Genomic DNA, 10,087 nt, shown 5'->3' with positions numbered 1-10,087 from the left:
CATTCAAAAACTTGGAGCAGCATCTAGCAAAGGCCACCTGGTTAGTTAACACCCGAGGTTCCACCAACAGAGCAGGCCCTGCCCAATCTGAGTCCCTACATACAGTAGATGGAGAGAAAGTCCCAGTAGTACATGTAAGAGGTTTGTTAGGGAAGACAGTTTGGATCAATTCTGCTTCAAGTACAGAGGATCCCATCCGTGGGATTGTCTTTGCTCAGGGACCAGGCTGCACATGGTGAGTAATGCAGAAAGATGGAACCACACGATGTGTACCCCAGGGAGATTTGATTGTTGGGTGAGAACCGTGTGTAATTATCACTGTGTGCTGAATGGTACTGCCACTGTATGTAGCTGTATATTGCATATTGTTTTTATATAGATGTATGTGTGTGTAGAGCTGGAATATATATTAGTTTTAGTAAATTGACAATATGGGGATACAAGGGGTGGAATGTCCTAGGGTAACTTTATGATGCCTGTATCCCCAATCGTCTGTTCTGTTTGTGCTGTACATTGAGTCCTGTGCCTTTAAGACTGATTCTAAGAGCAAGGAGAAGCGCGGAGTTTGTTTTGAGAAAACTGCCTTACTCCTCCACATTCTTCTGTGGACAGCGTGTTCGGCGGAGGCTTGGAGAGACTGCAGGACAGAGATCTTTTTTTTTTGCTTTTAGTTAGTTTCAGCTAGCTAGGGCAGAGAAGTTCCCTGGACTGTTTTTTTTCCTTTTTCTTGGAACTGTTTAAACCTGCTCTGGACTGAAAACCCAGGGGAGCACTGGGGGCTGCACCTGCGGCCCACCGGGGCCTGGACCTCGGCATTTTCCAGCAGCGCCAGAGGGACTGGGACTGAGGAGACGCTGAGAGAGAGCCGAGCTACACCCACGGCAAGGACTTTCTCAATTTGCCATCTCACTTCAGAAGGAGAGGTTTTATTGTTTCATACTATTCATTCTTTATACTTGTATGCACTTCATTTGTTTAGTAAAATAGTTTTTTCCACTTTTCTCCAAAGAGGGTTTTGGGTTTTTTTCCGGACCGGTTGGAGGGAGGGGCCACGTGGGTTTGCTTCCTTGGAGGGATCCTATACAGGGGTTTTCTCCCAAATTTGTCCCAAACCAGGACAGTGCTCGAACAATGTTAGATTGGATTCATACTGCAGATATCCATTCTCCAGCCTGGACTGCCCCCAATCTGATCACCATCATCAAACTGTTAATAAATATATTTACAACTCTGTTATTAGTATGTTACTGCTCAACAGCTTCAAAGGCAGGCACCTTCCTGGACATTCATTGCTTGTGCCTGTGGCATTCCAGTCCCTGAATGCTACAGATGGAAAACAAGCAAGAAGGACAAATAGCAGCACTCCGTTAGGAGAGCTTTTTGATCATAGCTGTGATTCATTGTCCACAGTCTTTGTGGTTTTGGAAACTTGTATTGTTGTGCAGCTGGACACCAACCCTGATTGGATATTCTTCTGTTGTTTTGCTGTGACATTCATGTTTTACTGCGCACACTGGCAGACGTATGTCTCGGGAATGCTGTGCTTCGGCATGATTGATGTGTCTGAAATACAAATCTTCATAATAATCATGAATTTACTGGCAGTGATTGGAGGACCATCTTTTTAGCAATCTCTGATTCCAAGACTGAATATTCAGGTGCAGTTGGCAAAAAATGGATCCACTTTAGCAGGAACAAGTGTCCTCTCACCTTTTCTTCATATTGGCTCTGTGATTGCCTTGGCCGCAATGATCTACAAGAAATCTGCTGTGCAGCTCTTTGAGAGGCATCTCTGCCTCTACATCCTGACTTTTAGCTTTGTGGCTGCCAAGATCACAAATCAACTGGTGGTTGCCCACATGACCAAGAGTGAAATGTATTTATATAACACAGCATTCATAGGCCCAGCATTGCTGTTCCTTGACCAAGCATTTTAACAGCTTTATTGATAAGTATATTGTCCTCTGGATTGCCCTGATCCTGTCCCTGTTTGACCTGCTCCGATACTGTGTCAGCGTGTGCAGCCAGAATTGCTGCCCACCTGCACATCCACATGTTCCACATCAAGGGCTGCCCCATGCACTCAAACCATCACTAGGGATGGGAGCTGCCACAGGGGAATGGAAAAAGACTTAGGTTTCTACAGGAATGGATGACGACTTGTAAGAGACAAATGCTAAAAGCAGACGAGAACAAAGTAATTTATAATAATCAATGTTGTAAAACTTTTCTTCTTTGTTATCAGTAACACTTCTTAACTAGTCTCCTGCCTGAGAGAGTTCATCCTAGTCAACTTTCCATGTAGTCAACTCTGTTGATTCCAAGCCTGGAAAAGCATGCAGGAAACAAATGATCTGTCTTTGTCATTACCTTGATTACTAATTTCTCTCTATATAGTGAATAGATCCCCACCAACTGGAGTTTCTAATGTAGTATAATTACAGCTGCAATCTGACTTACTTTTAATTTTAACATTTCATCATCTCTTAGTGAAATACTTGTTTAGTGTCCACTTGGAATTTATTTACTAAAGACTTGAGTTGGTGAAAACCCAGAGATATCTTACTAAGTTGTGTGGCTGCAGCAGCTGCCAAGTAAGAGCCAAGCTGGGGTGGTTTTTACATGTGCATTGCTGACAAAGCAGTTTCATGCTGAACAGGGTCACTGTAAGCCTTCTGCATGCAGTGAACACCACAAGCCCTCTGAAGATAAAAAGCCAGATGGTCAGCTCTGGAGAAGATAAGAGGAACACTTCTGGCCAGAGCAGCTGATCTCAAATTCATCCCAGACTAACAGATCTCCAAGGGCCCTGGAATCTGTCACTCTGAAACCTGCTGGTCAGCAATCAGGACACCTCTGAGGCGAATTCGACAACAGCTGCACCCAAGCCTTTGAGCTTTGCATCTGGACCACAATGGATGCCGAGTAAATGGGCTCGGCCAGCAAGGAAGGAAAAGAAGGAAGAAGGATCATCAAGTCCTTGCTGAGACAGGTGGTGGTTGAGGCCGCTGATGAACAATGCCCTCCTGACCCAGACTGGATTGTAGCATGCATTTTTGATCGCCAAGGCCCCTTGGGATCGTTGGAACTTTCCCAGGACTTGCATGAGTGGCAAGAAAAAGAGTGTCCTCAGTGTCAGGAAGTAATAGTTATAGAAGTGAGCTGTGGAGTTTGTGGTGCACAATTTGAGAGAGAGACACCAAAGCTTTGGCGTGAGGGTGGTTTGTGTGACTATTGCTATAGTGGTACCCTTGGTGCCTTTTATCAAGCAGCACAGGTAGTGTTGAGAATATCTAACCCTGTTCCTGATGATTTTGGTGGAGTAGCAGATTGGAGATTTGCGCAGACAGCGTGGGGCATTAAGAGAGAGATATAGTAGGTCCACATGGTAAGACGTTCTTGCATGTTGCGTGCCTTTGCTCATGGTGTCAACAAGTGTTGCAGGATCTTCTCAACTAGCTCATCAATTTTCTAAGAGAACTAATGTATGGGTGACATTTACCAAAATGACTGGACAGGATTCTATTTGCCTTAGCCTGGCCAATCCCCAAGACCCATTCAGAACTTGTTTGATAGGAACACACTTTTGGAGCCCTCACAATTTTAAAGGTTATGTGAAAAATGAGACAATGCTGAATTTTACTGTGGCAAACACCACGGTGTGGACATCAGATTTCACAGTCGCCCAGGCTGATGGAGGCTGGCAGTGTAAAATTATAGAGCAACTTGATGATACGCTTACTTCACCACCTGAAGAATTAGACCTCCTTGAATGTATGAATGCCAGTTCTACGAATAGAAGTGAGGGAGGTTGGGTGTCCTTTGAGCACCCACAGAGCAGAGTTTAAATATACATAGCCAGAAATGGGCTGCAATAAATGCAGCTTGACTATCTAGTAGCAGTGTACACCAACAACTCTATTCCAAATGTAATTTGACTGGCAAACCAGTGCGATGCCTTCCACCAGGAACATTTTTAATATGTGGAGACCACGCTTGGAATGGAGTCCCAGCCAGCCCACATAAAGCCCATGCTATTTAGGGAAGCTTGCCCTGTTTCACCCTAACATAACCACATTGATGACTTTAGCAAAAGTTACTCGGAGAAAACATGCCATACATGAGTTGGAATGTACAGACAAAAAAAATCCTAAATTCTAGTCCCAAGCTAGGACAGTGTTAACATCCATGTTTATACCAGGAGCAACAGCCGCCAGAGCAATGACCACATTAAAGCAGATGGCATGCTGGACCAAATCAGAATTGAATTTAACCAGTCAAATTTTAGATGAGCTATCAGCGGATGTTACCAGTGTTAATCATGCTGTTTTGCAAAACCGTGCTGTGATTGATTTTTGCTTTTAGTACATAACCAGAGGTGTGAAGAGTTTGAAGGAATGTGTTGAATGAACCTGTCCAACCATTCTGGATCAATTCACAAAAACTGCAATTAATGAAGAACAAATTACATGATGTAAAAGAAAGTGAGAATGTATTTAGAGATTAGTTAAGTAGCCTTAGGATTACAAGATAGCTGAAGTATGTTATTAAGCAAGTGTTTGTTATATTATTACTTATAGTGGTAAGATTATTAGTACTAAGTTGTGTAATGTCATGTATTAAGAATATGTTGTGTAAGACAATATCTAATGCTTAGCTTGTGCAAAAGAAAAAGGGGGAATTGTAGCAGGATTTTTGGAGACAGACACAGAGAGGCCTGACAGTGCTGGCAAAGTTCTGTTGTTTTAGCACTGTCAAGGACGTTGAGCCTGAGAACCAGGACACTGAGCCTGAGAACCAGCTTTTCCCTCAACAAAGTGTAAACAGGGAACTGCAAAGGAATGCTTATGCAGATAACACTAGCCAATAGCTAGTAGTAAAATGCCATGTGAACAGCTTGTGCACAAGAATGATATATGTATAAAAGAACCCTGTGTACCCTCAATAAATGGAGCATTCACCACTACTTTTGTGAAGAAGGTGTTTGACTCTGGCTGTTCCCCGTGTTTTTGTTTTTGTTTTCGTTTTGTTTTTCTTTCTTTTCAAAAATCACCTTCACTCAAGCCTTAAGAATAAAGTGGGAATTACATACCCCACTGCATCCACAGAGTTCAGGCTGGGTAGAGAGGATGAATCAGACTTTAAAGAGAACCTTAACAAAATTAACAATTGAAACCCATATGTCGTGGGTAAAATGCCGACGTTTGGCTTTATTGAGGGTTCGAACACAACCCAGGTCAGACCTGGGAGTGTGACCTTATGAGATGATGCTTGGGTTACCCTTTCTGACCACCCAACATGAAACCGCTGCCTATGAAGAAGGGGAAATGAGTGTTAAAGAATATGTCAACACAACTGCAAAAACCCTTGGAAATTTACAATTAAAAGGTATAATCCCTAAAACCACACCTTTAGACTTTAAAATCCATAAAATCCATCGAGGGGAGTGGGTACTAGTTAAAACATGGAAAGAACAATCTTTAACTCCACAATGGGAAGGTCCTTTTCAGGTACTACTGATGACTGAGGCTGTGATCCAGACCAGGGAACGAGGGTGGATCCACACCAGCAGGATCAAAGGACCTGTGGAAGAACCTAAGGAGTGGACTGTAACATCTAAACTGGGTGATACCAAATTGACTCTCAAGCGGGGACTGGGTGGTAATGAACTGGGAGGACTCAAATGATCCAAGGAATGTACAAAGAATCACATCTGTCACTGTTGTATTAGAGGTGGCTGAATGAGCGACAGACTCTAAATCTTCTCAGAAGGCATATAGCACAGTTTATTAGCAATCACATCTTTTTATAGACTGTTCTGATACAACTGGACATGATTGGTCCTTTAATTAACACCCTTGACCATCATTGGCTAATTAGAAACTACACCCCTTTTTAAACATCTTGCTAATCAACAAGCGCAAAACACCAGGTGCAGAGATTGTTTTAATTCTTTCACTGAGTTTCTCACAGCTCCCCAGACCAGTGTATGGGAAAGTTATTTGACTTTCTCTCTCACAGGCCCTGTTGCTGTCTGATGCTTGAAAATTTCTCTCTGACCAGGCTGTCAGCATCCACACACACCTACTTGAGAAATAAGGCCAAGCTTATATCAGTGGTTTCAAGTGCCGCCTGGACAAGTTCTGAGACACCTCCAATACCCCCCTTGGGGATGAATACTTCCACTTCAAACAGGAGGATCAGGACTGTTTCAATCAGTAAGTCCTCATACTCTAGCCTCAGCCTGTGACTTATACAAAGAGGAGGAGGAATTACCTCATCCATCAGAGACATACCATATACCCTGTCTGATTCATCCAAATACCGGACATGCTAGCTGGGTTAAATGTAAGTGTTTGAATTGTGAAAAACATTGGTATTGTAGTTCACTGAAATGGCACTCTCATTGTATGAAGTGTCGACTGCCAAATGTATTCCCCATCCTGGTAGAACTAAGAACAGCTGAAATAGTAACTTTGCTTTGTGGATGGGAATTACCAGTGCCTGTTGAGTGGGAAATAACTGAGGAACAGTGGGAAACTACAGTTAAGAAGTGTCAAAGACTATTTGCCCCGAAATTAACAAAAAGGAAGTGACAAGGAAATAGAGGGCAAGACCAGGTGAGCACTGCACTTGCCACCAAGAAGATCATATACACCTGCTGTGGGTCGCAACCCCATAGGCATGGGAGGTGGAGGTATAAGCCATACTGGACCTCTGTTATTCCTTTTTCTGTCACTCATTTCTTGTCTTTTCCCGCTTGGGATACTGGCAAAGTCATGTCACAGGTGTTACCGAAAGCTGTATATGGAAAGAAACCAAGGTGCCTTCCTTATTACACACACCTGTGGAGGTTCTTTTGGGAGAACAGGCGACCGTCAATGGCAAAAGGCAAGAGTCTGCTCTTTGTCTGGGGGGGGGGAATGATAGCTTTATTTGGTCCAGAGCCCAGAATGCTCCTTCCTCATCCTGATCCCATGCAAAAGAGCCCGCTCCCCCCTCTTCCCAGGGCTTTTATCCAGGGAGCAGGGCCTAGAGGCAGGTACAAGCCACTACCCAATCAGGGATAAGGTGGGAGTGGAACAGAGTTGGGTTACATTCCAGTGTGGGAGGATGGGAGAGGCGGAGCAGGGACAAACCACATGATACAGTTTCCAGGGAAGAGAAGAAACATTACAAAACCCAATGTAAAAATGAAATACAATATAAACCAAATTAATGCACTACAACATTTCCCTTTTTCTTATTAAATTGAGAAGGAGGAAGGCTCAGTCCGTGGGAGATGCTCAGAGTTCGGACCTTGAGTACCTTTAAAGTTGAAGAAGAAAAAATGACATCTAGTGCAAATAAACGGTTCAGAAAAATACTGTTAAGGGAAAATGATAATTAGAAGGAGAGTGTTCGGCGCTTTCTCCTTCTCCAGGCAGCACTGGCCACTTGTGGGGCCTCTGCAGGTGGCTTTGCACTTTTAGGAATGAAAGGTTCAACCCACTTGGCTGGCACCCACTTGAGACCTAAGGGAGTGGATATACAGGCGTACCCACGACCCCAGGTGACCTGATCATGAGGGCCCTCTGTGTCCTTGGTTGCTGGATCCTTTACCATTACCCGTGGCTTTGCTTTCAGCTGCAGTTGGCAGTTCTCTCTGAAATGGTGGGTTAAGATTTTCAAATGTGCAATTTAAAAAGTTCAGAGTGAACAAGGCTTTGGACAACCGGATTTGGGATGTTTCTAATTTTAGAGACTGATGTTGTTGGCTGAGGACCCTTTTGAGATTCTGGTGGGTCCTTTCCATGATGGCCTGACCTGTCGGGGAGTAGGGGATGCCGGTTTTGTGCTCTACTCCCCATTGCTGCAGGAAGCTTCTGAACTCCTTGGATGTGTACGTGGGTCCATTATCAGTTTTTATTGATTTGGGAATGCCCAGGAAGGAGAAAGTCTGTATTAGGTGTTTCATGGCATCACTAGACTTCTCCCCTGTGTGGTCAGAGGCATAGACAGCTCCAGAAAAGGTGTACACAGATACATGGACATACCTTTGCCTACCAAATGACATGATGTGTGTCACATCCATCTGCCATACGTCACAGCTGTTCAATCCCCTGGGGTTTGCTCCTGCACTCAGGGAGTGCGTGTTGCTGGCACAAGGGACACGTTGCCACAATTGCCCGAGCCTGTTTCCGAGTTAGGTGGAACTGGTGAACTCGGCCTGGTGCATTTTGGTGAAGAAACTGGTGGCTGATCTTCGCTTGTTCAGAGATGTTTGGGAGTGGGGCCATCTCCACAGGCGCAGCAAGAGCATCAGCCTTTCTGTTGCCTTCAGCTATGAACCCTGGTAAGTCGGTGTGTGATCTGATGTGCATCACATAAAATTGTTGCTCTCGGTGGGAGATCAGATTTACTAGTTTTGAGAGCAAGTTGAAGAGTGCAGTGTTGGAGACCTCACTCAGTACAACCTGCTTGGCTCTGGATACTACACCTGCTACATAGGCCGAATCTGTGACCAAATTGAATGGTTCAAGAAACTTTTCAAAAGCTCTAACAACTGCAGCCAACTCAGCTACCTGAGGTGATCCTTCCACCTCGACAATATCTTTTTCCCACTGCTGAGTTTGAGGATCTTTCCAAGTTATCACTGACTTGTGGGATGCTCTGGATGCATCTGTAAAAACAGTTAGAGCCTTTAAGGGCCTCCTGCTCTCAACACTTTTTAATGACAATTTGAACTGAATTTGTTCTCTAAATAATTTGTGGGCAGGCCAATGAATTGAAATTTGACCTGTGTAACTATCCAGAGCAAGCTGCAGAGCTTCATTCTCATGAATCAGGTGCTCCAACATTGCTTCTGTGATTTGGCCTGAGTTTATCTCAATTGGGATGTGAATACACTCAAAATCACATCCTGCCAACTCCCTGATCCGGATCCTGGCCTTCTGGATCAATTCTGCTACCAGTTCCTGTGGCCTGGTCATTCTTTTGGACCAGTGGTGACTGAGGAAAACCCACTCTATGATTAAGAGGGGATCCCTATAGTCTTTGTCCTTTTTTGATTTTTTTTACTTTTTCCCACTGAAAGATCATCCCGTGTAGGTGTGGCAGTTTACCTAAAATGATGAATTTGAATGGCAAGTCTGATTTGCACCTGTTGGCCTGTCTGGTGGCCATACAGTCCTGTACCTTTTCTAGGGCTGCTTGTGCCTCCTGGGTAAGGGTCCTAAGAGAACTTAGCTCCTCTTCCCCTTTCAACAGATATAAGAGGGGGTCTAGGTCCTCAGTGGTCAGACCTAGCCAAGGTCTTACCCAATTAAAAGACCCACACAACTTCTGGACATCTGCTAAGGTTCTGATGTTATTTTTGACCGCCAATTTTTGCAGCACAATGGTCCGCTTACCAGTCTCCAGACCCAGGTACTTCCAAGGCAGCATCCTTTGAATCTTTTCCTCCTGAAGCTCGAACCCTGCAGCAACCAAAGAATCGATTGTCAGGTCAAGTGTGTGGGACAGTAAGTCATCATTGGGGGCACACACGAGCACATCATCCATGTAGTGCAGGATGATGGCTTCTCCTGCAGCTGCGTGCGCTGGAGACAGCAAGGAAGAGAGATACCACTGACAAATAAATAGTGAGTTTTTCATCCCTTGGGGAAGAAATTTCCAGTGGTATCTTTTCCTCAGGGCTTCTCAGTTGATGGTAGGGACCGAGAAGGCGAAACGGGGGGCATCGTCAGGGTGCAGAGGAATCTGGAAGAAACAATCTTTGATATCAATAATTACCAAATTCCAATTTTGGGGGAGCATTGCTGGGGATGGCATCCCTGGCTGGATGGAACCCATGTCCTCAATGACATTTTTAATATGGTGGAGATTGTGGAGGAGCCGCCACTTGCCTTTGTTTGCCTTTTTTATAACAAAAACTGGAGAATTCCAGGGAGACGTGGTTTCCACAATGTGGCCTTTAGCCAGCTGTTAACCCACTAGCTCCTGAAGCACCTTTAATTTTTCTTTACTGAGTGGCCACTGCTCTACCCCAACTGGCAAATCAGTTTTCCACTTGAGTTTCTGGGTAGGGCACTTTTCAGTGGCTGCA

The 10,087-nt window shown here is 44.4% G+C and overlaps 1 pseudogene; it reads left to right on the top strand.

Moving 5' to 3' along the window:
* Positions 1–1,041: 1,041 nt before the first annotated feature.
* On the top strand, positions 1,042–2,098 carry LOC120764941 (choline/ethanolaminephosphotransferase 1-like; annotated as a pseudogene).
* The last annotated feature ends 7,989 nt before the right edge of the window (positions 2,099–10,087 follow it).

This window comes from Hirundo rustica, chromosome W, assembly GCF_015227805.2.
Source record: "Hirundo rustica isolate bHirRus1 chromosome W, bHirRus1.pri.v3, whole genome shotgun sequence".
Taxonomy (NCBI): domain Eukaryota; kingdom Metazoa; phylum Chordata; class Aves; order Passeriformes; family Hirundinidae; genus Hirundo; species Hirundo rustica.
The sequence above is the reverse complement of the archived record's forward strand: the minus strand, read 5'-3'. Positions and strand labels throughout refer to the sequence as shown.